Consider the following 8,270-nt stretch of genomic DNA (forward strand, 5'->3'; position numbering starts at 1 on the left):
AAATTGCTGAAATTAAAAAGGGATCGGGGTGATTGCATGAATTTAATTGCAGAATGTAAAGAGAAAGTGGTAGATCAGAAATGGGGAATTCATTGGGGTTCAGGAGATATTGAGATCTCCGAATCAAAACATTTTTATCCCTTCTTCAACCAATGCATTCATTGAATTTTGCTTGGCAATCTTATATGATTGGATCCCAATCCCTTGGCTCACCAATTCTCTCTAAAAACAAACAAATTCCCAATCCCTTGGTTTAAATGTTCATAAGAAGAGATGATGCTCGATCACTGATTATACCACACAGTTTCATGAACCACAATTTGGTAGGATTACATGTCACAATATCCATCCAAACCCCAATCCAATTCACTGTGAGAAAGCTTCTCTAGCATGAATCCTCCATTCCTTTCCCAAGGTTCCGAAGGATTCCAATTATGGATAGTTTCTTTCCCAAGACAACTAACCAATGGAATTAGATCGAAAAGCTTTCTAACAAAATTCAAGAGAAAAGATTGAAAAAGAAGATAAAAACTATTATTGATTCATTGAATTACAATAGAGCTCCCTAACCCAATGAAAGGGGGTTTAGTGAGTCATAGCTCTGAATTGAATTACAAAAAGTATCAAAAACTAGAAAAATGATCCCAAAAAGTCCCTTTACTAACTTAAATTCTATCCTATTTATACACTTTCTAAATTGAGCTTCTGTTGTGTTTCTTGGGCTTTGAGGCCTTTCCCTGATTTCCTTTTGCTTTGGGTTTATGATCCATAATCCTGATGAGGCTGCTGATCCAATTCTGTAACATTCATTGAGCCAACTTAGTGATAATCAAGTAATGACACATGACTCAACAAATTGAAATTCCAGACTCATCAATTCTTCAGGCCCAATCCCATAAACCATGATATTCAATTGGGTTTCATACCAGAGTACGTTTAAGTTAATGTTTGTGCTCAAATGCTAACTTAAACTGCAATATCTTTGGCCCAGAAACCTTTTCAAATAGTGGCGTTTAAGTTGCAGTTTAAGCTTCAGTTTAAGGTTAAACTGAAGCTTAAACTTGGAAATGGAAGAAGGCAACCCTGGAGGGTAAAATAGTCGAACACGTTTAAGCTTCAGTTTAAGGTTAAACTGAAGCTTAAACGTGGAAATGGAAGAAAGCAACCCCGGAGTGTGGAATGGTCGAACACGTTTAAGCTCCAGTTTAAGCTTAAACTGGAGCTTAAACGTGGAAATGAAGAAAGCAACCCTGGAGTGTGAATTTGGTCGAACACGTTTAAGCTTCAGTTTAAGGTTAAACTGAAGCTTAAACGTGGAAATGAAGAAAGCAACCCTGGAGTGTGATTTTGGTCGAACACGTTTAAGCTTCAGTTTAAGGTTAAACTGAAGCTTAAACGTGGAAATGAAGAAAGCAACCCTGGAGGAAAATTTTGGTCGAACACGTTTAAGCTCCAGTTTAAGGTTAAACTGGAGCTTAAACGTGGGAATGCTCCCTGGTGCATTTCTCATTTCTGGCGTTTAACTTCCAGTTTAAGGTTAAACTGGAGGTTAAACGCCAGTTTCAGCTTTTCTCAGCTTTCATGATTTTGGCGTTTAAGCTCCGGTTTAAGCTTAAACTGGAGCTTAAACGCCACTTCCCAGCATTATATGGCTTGGCAGTTTAAGTTCCAGTTTAAGCTTAAACTGGAACTTAAACTCCACATGTGATATTCAAGCTTCCTTTATTGATTTTGTTGCTTCCTTGCCTAGCCTCTTCTTCCCTGAAATCATCCAAACAACTACATCAAAGTCTTGCAAAATTTCATGAGAAATCTTCCATTCATAGCATTCAAGTAATATAACTAAAAACTCATGGAATTTACATCAAAATCATACTGTTTGGATGGTTCATTGCTTTGTTGTTCATTTAACCATTCTTGGTTACTTTAAGCTCAAGAAAATGCATAAAACAATTAAAACTAACAGGAAAATGCTAGTGAAACTAGCCTAAGATGCCTTGGCATCACAACACCAAACTTAATACTTGCTTGTCCCTAAGCAAGTCCTGAGTTATTTGAGAAGAAAGTATGAAACAGAAAGCAATTACATTGGCTATATTAGCAAGCATTTGAAGTTCATCAGAAGGGTTTTATGCAGAAAGTTGCAGCATCACTTTTTCATTCTTATCAGGTAAGATTATCACTTTTTCATTGCATCCATCAAACACTGCTATGGCCTCTTGTTATTCTTATGTCCTTGGCACTTTTCCTTTCTTTGTTTTTTTTTTTTCTTTTTCTTAGAGCTCCTTTGCTCCTTGTTTGCTCAGTGTCATGTGTTGCACAAGCCTTTGGCATTTTCTTTTTCTTATCAGTGCACTACACATATCCACTACAGGCATTTTAGTTCACATTTCTTCTTGAGACATTGGTGCCCAGCACCTCTTTGTGTGACTAAATGTTTTGTATTTAGGTTGCTCTTGATAATGGACTTTTGGTTGATAATCCCGGGTTAGTTAACCCAAGTTACCAAGTGTTGAAACACTCCTCAGAACCTATTCATCCAAGCATATCCTTAATACATAAACACCACAGGCATTTGTCTTAGAAGTTCAAACCATTGGTGCCTAGCTTATTTTCTCAAATTTTTTTGCTTTTTGGTTGCCCTTTTTCAGTGGCTTTTTCTTCTTCTTTTTCTCTCTTTTTCATGGCCAAAGACATTTATTCATCAAGATCCATAGACAGTATTCAAACTTCTACACAAAAATGATAATTCTACACTCAATTTCCAGTGATCTGACTAAACAATCAAGCATGCATACCACCACTTAATTCTACTTGATTTGTCACTAATTGAGCCAAGTTACTTTTGTTCAAACTTTTCTTTTATTTTTGGAATCAGAACAAGCATGGCAAGCATTTGTTTAAGAAGGTGAAGTTATATCCAAACATCTAGGCATTCACTTTATTCAAAGCAGTAAACTGACAAACATACTAAAAATTTCACATAAAAATTAAATGACTTAAAATGAAAGAAAGCTCATAAAGACAATTCACAAACTATTATTTGCTTATTAAGGAACAATACCACCTTTCATTTGTTGCTTGGTTCTTTTTGATTCTTGGGGTCCTGCTTCTTCTTGCTTCTTACCTCTTTTTAACCACTTGTACTTCCTTTGTCTTTTCTTATGAGCTTTGTCCAGAATCCAGCTTTTTTCATTGTTTCTTCCACTCTTTCTTCAAGGATCATTGCCTTGTTCATTTCTCCTTCTTTCCTCCCCTTGAAATACTCATCAAAAGTTGGGAATGCTGGGTCCATCTTGTGTAGATGTTCCCCTATGTAGTTAAGCTTGATTTGAGAACTGATGTTGTAATCAGCTTGAACTGCATATCTTGCATTCTGCAAAGTGGTGGCTTCCTTGATTGCCAAGATATTGTCATCTTGGTGTTGTCCTATGTGGCTGAGGGATTCTTGTAATTGTAAATTCTGTTCCCTTTGCAGATCTAGGAATCTTGATTCAAAGTTCCTTTGCATGTCCATCATTTTTAGGTGAAAGTCCTCTTGCTTCTCTTGAGACCTCATGTATTGTTGAGACATTCCTTCTATGATTTCCTGCATTCTGCTCATATCCATGGGGTCTCTGGGAACTTGTTGCCCTCTTTCTGGATTTCCTTGCTCTTCTTGCTCTTCTTCTCCTTCTTGCTCTGCTTCTTGCTCCCCTTCTTCTTGTTGCCCTTCTTCATTTCTTCTTTTTGTATGTCTTGGAGCAATTGGGCCAAGAGTCATTCTGTGAGCAGTCATGGCCATTCCAGGATGTAGCCAATTAGGTCTTGCATCTTCAAGTGGTACTTGGGCCTCGATGCATAGTCTGATGATGGTGCTAGGGAAGTGGAGCCAGGAGTCAGGGTCACTTTTCTCACTAAACTTTTGTATCTGTTCAGCAATGAGTTTATGAACTTTGATCTCCCCTCCCATCATAATGCAATGTAGCAAGACGGCTCTTTTAGGGACTATTTCTGAAGAGTTTGCAGTGGGTAGGATGGATCTCCTAACTATTTCATACCACCCTTTAGCTTCAGGTGTTAGGTCTCCCCTTCTCAAGATTCTTGGAGCCCCTTTTGTTTTTCTCACCCATTCAGCTCTGATGGCACAAAGGTCTTCAGCAATAGTCAAATAGTCAGGTTCTCCTATCATCCTTTCCTCATAACTTGCTTGGCTGAAACGTATGTTTTTCAGGCCAAGAGTTTTCATGATTGCCTTTGGGCTGAAATCAACTTCCACCCCTCTCACATAGCTTTTGTATGTGGGTTCCTCGGTTGGATCCTCCCTCACTGCATTTGCATAAAACTCTTTCACCAGATTGATGTTGATTTTAGTGATTGGCTTAGTCAGGAGCTCCCACTTCCTCTTTTTGATCTTCTCCCAAACACTTGGGAACTCCTCCTTTCCAAGGTCAAAGGGAATCTCAGCTAGTATCCTTTTAGGTCTCATCCATTCGGCCTGAATCTCATGAAAAACTGATTTGTATTTCCATGCATCAAATTCCCTTTCCTCCTCCATTGGCTGCTTGCCTTTTCTTCTTTTGTGGTTAGATGAGGCTGCCATTGGTTCTTTAGTTTTGGCAAGTGACAAGCTAAGGTTGACAAGGTGAAGTAAGAAAATGTTGTTAGAAGTGTGGTGAGGTTATTTTCGGCAAGAGGTAGTTATGCTATGATGAAAGAATATGTGCAAGAAGGAGATTTGGTGGTGTGGAACTCGTTCCCCAAGTGGTTCTTTATAGTGCATGCAAGTGAAAAATGGACGGCTAGGGTGATTTGTGAAGGATGGCTTGATGGTAAATATATGAATTAGGGAGAAAGACGAATTGCTTTTCACTTTCTTGGAAGTATTCTGGGTGCATTAAGTTGTACATGTAGCTATCTTTTCATGCAGAACTTCCTTTTCCCATGTGTTAGTTTCAAAGACTTGTGAACTCCCTTTTTGACCAAGCACCGTACCTCCCCCCTTTGTCTTTTTCATCCATTCTTATCCTTACTTTTGTACCTGCACAAACAAACAACTTTACCATAATTTTTTTTTCGGTCCATGTGAATAATGAATAGTACTTGCACATGTTTTTCATTCTTTTTGAATTGTAAATCAATGATTGACTTCATGAGCTTATAGCCGTGACCCTTGTATATATGCACACTTATTACTGGACACCAAACTTAGTGTTTGGTAATGTCTCCTGATGACATGAAATTCATGTTGGTTGTCCTTAATGAATGTGCATAATTCTAATAAATCATAGTCACTTTGGCTCTTTGATCCTAAACAATTTTACTACCTAAAGTAATTGAAATCAAAGTATTAAAACATGCAAATGGTATACTTGTCATGAATTTCTAAATCCAGAGGAGCTTCCTGCTTTTCATTAACTGTGTTCAAAGAGGAACACCAAACTTAATGTTTGGTTGTGCACCTTGAATGAAAGATTGAATACAATTTGAATAAGATTTGGGGGTGCCTTCAGGCACACCAAACTTAGAGACCAATTGTATTTTACATGCAATGTTTAGTGCACCTTATAAACAGTTGTCCTGAGGATTCAAGTTCATGCATAAGAAACCATGCTTTATTAGATGCAGAGCAAAACAATAAAGAGTAAGGATACTAAAACATGGGTTGCCTCCCATGAAGCGCTTCTTTAACGTCACTAGCTTGACGGTTGTCCCTTGTTAGGGTGGATTGTAGTGCTTGATGTCCTCTCCTCTCACTATGAAAACGTCCCCATTTGATTCCTTCATGATTTCCAAATGTTCCATAGAAAGAACTTTCCTGATTGTGAACACTTGAGGGAGCTGGGAAGGAATGGTTTTGAGGCCAGGTGGGATTGGCAGAAAATGACTTGATATCACTTTATCTCCCGGAGAGAAACCTTCAGTGGGAATTTTCTTGTTTCTCCACCCTCTTGGCAATTTCTTTACAATTCTTCCCTCTCTTTTGAGGATTTCTTCATTGACCCTTATGCCAGGAGGATCCTTCTGAGCTGTTTCTATTGATTCTTGTGGCTTTAACTCTCGCAATTCTTGTTTGCCTTCCAAGGACTGTTTCAGAGTTTCAGCTGCTGGATTGCTTTCCTCCAAACACAGATGGCTACTATCATCCTTAGGCTTTTCAGGTTCTGGTTCAGGCTCAGATGCAGGTTTGAAAACATGGAAAATGAGCTGTTCATCATGTATTCTCAAAATTAGCTCTCCTTGTTCTACATCTATGAGCGCTCTAGCAGTGGCTAGAAATGGCCTTCCCAGAATGATAGGGTGTAGGTAGCTTTCCTCCATGTCCAAAATGACAAAGTCTGTGGGGAAGAAATAATTTCCCACTTTCACCAGCACATTCTCAACTACCCCTTCAGCTTGCTTCTGAGTTTTGTCAGCCAGTTGTATGATTACATCAGTGGATCTCACCTCATTCAGTTGTAGCCTTTTCATAAGAGTCAGAGGCATCACATTTATGCTAGCTCCTAGATCACAGAATCCTCTGTCAATTTTGGTTTTTCCTATGAAGCAGGGGATATGAAAACTTCCTGGGTCTGTTTTCTTAGAGACTATGTCCTTCTTGATGAGGGCACTGCATTCTTTGTTCATTATTACAGTTTGTCCTCCCTTCAAAACTCTTTTCTTGCTTAGCAATTCCTTCAAATACTTGATATGTGTAGGCATCTGCTGGAGAATCTCAAGAAAGGGAATATTGATATGGAGAGACTTAAATGTCTCTAAAAACCTTGAATATGTTTTCCCTTTTTCACCACCTCCTAACCTCTGAGGAAATGGTGCTTTTGGTTGGTATGTTTCCAGCATGCCTTTATTTTGCAGTTCCTTGGCTTGCTCAGTTTCACTTTCCTGCTTAGCTTCTTCCACACCTTCCTTCAAGATTTTTGGCTCCTGTTCTGAGGGTCTGATTCCTTCTTCTTCTGAGACTTCCTTCAATATGGTGATGGCCTTGCATTCTTCCCATCTCACTCCCTTTTGTTCCCCTTTAGGATTCTTTTCTGTGTCACTAGGGAACACTGCAGTTGACTTGGGGGCCTGTTGAGATAGCTCTCCTACTCGAGACTCCATCCTCTTGAGTTTTTCACCATGGTTCCTTAAGGTAGATCTCACATCATCCCTAAAGTTTTTCAACTCACTTATGTCCTGACCCATGTTTGCAAGCATTCCTTCTATCCTGTTTAATTGATCTTGAAATTGTTGGTTCGGATTAGGTTGGGCAGGTTGATTATTTTGACCATGGTATGGTGGTTGGGAGTAAGTGTTTTGTGTGGCTTGGTATGATCTTTGGTTGGAGTTTTGGTATGTGGAATTGTTATGTTGGTTGGGGTTGTAAGGTTTGTGGTTTTGTGGTTGCCTTTGTTGATTTCCCACATAGTTGGCCTCTTCCCACTCACCTCCTTCAGTGCTTACTTCCTCTTGATCTTGTGTGTGTATTGCAGCCACTTGATTTGTTTCTAATTTCCTGGTGAGCTCTGCTAGTTGCTTGGCAAACACCTTGTTTTGGGCTAGAATTGTATCAACATGGTTCAGCTCCATGACTCCCTTAGTGTTGTGTCTCTCTGAAGCATAGTAGTACTCATTCTCAGCCACTGTCTCAATCACTTCAATGGCTTCTTCCACAGTCTTTTTCCTGTTCAATGAACCTCCTGATGAATGGTCTACAGCCTTCCTTGATTCATAAGAAAGTCCATCATAGAAAATATGCAATTGCACCCAGTCATGGAACATGTCTGGTGGGCATTTCCTTGTCAAATCCTTGAACCTCTCCCATGCCTCGTAGAGAGTTTCACCATCTTGTTGTCTAAAAGTCTGAACCTCAGATCGAAGCCTATTGACCTTTTGTGGGGGGTAGAAACGTGCCAGAAACTTGCTTTCTACCTCATCCCAGGTTGTTAGACTCCCCCTTGGGAATGATTCCAGCCACTTAGCTGCCTTGTCCCTAAGTGAAAATGGGAACAAGAGCAGTTTATAGGCATCTTCCTGGACTCCATTGGACTTCACAGTGTCGCAAATTCTCAGAAATTTTGTGAGATGTTGGTTTGGATCTTCATTAGCACTCCTACCAAATGAACAATGATCCTCCACCAGTGATATTAGCTGTGGTTTGAGTTCAAAATTGTTGGCCTGAATGGGTGGTTTCTGAATGCTGCTACCACAATTCCCAGAGGTTGGGTTTATGTATGAACCAAGAACCCTCCTCTCGGGAATGGCATTGTTTCCATCAGCTCTCTCATGGTTGTGAACTTCTCTATCCATGT

General features: G+C 39.5%; 1 non-coding gene across 1 annotated transcript; it reads left to right on the forward strand.

The window, feature by feature from the left end:
- The first annotated feature begins 7,738 nt into the window (after positions 1 to 7,738).
- LOC112716844 (small nucleolar RNA R71) lies at positions 7,739 to 7,842 on the forward strand. Its single transcript, XR_003160499.1, has one exon. It is a non-coding gene; the product is annotated as a small nucleolar RNA R71 (small nucleolar RNA).
- The last annotated feature ends 428 nt before the right edge of the window (positions 7,843 to 8,270 follow it).

This window comes from Arachis hypogaea, chromosome 1 (genome assembly GCF_003086295.3).
Source record: "Arachis hypogaea cultivar Tifrunner chromosome 1, arahy.Tifrunner.gnm2.J5K5, whole genome shotgun sequence".
NCBI lineage: Eukaryota > Viridiplantae > Streptophyta > Magnoliopsida > Fabales > Fabaceae > Arachis > Arachis hypogaea.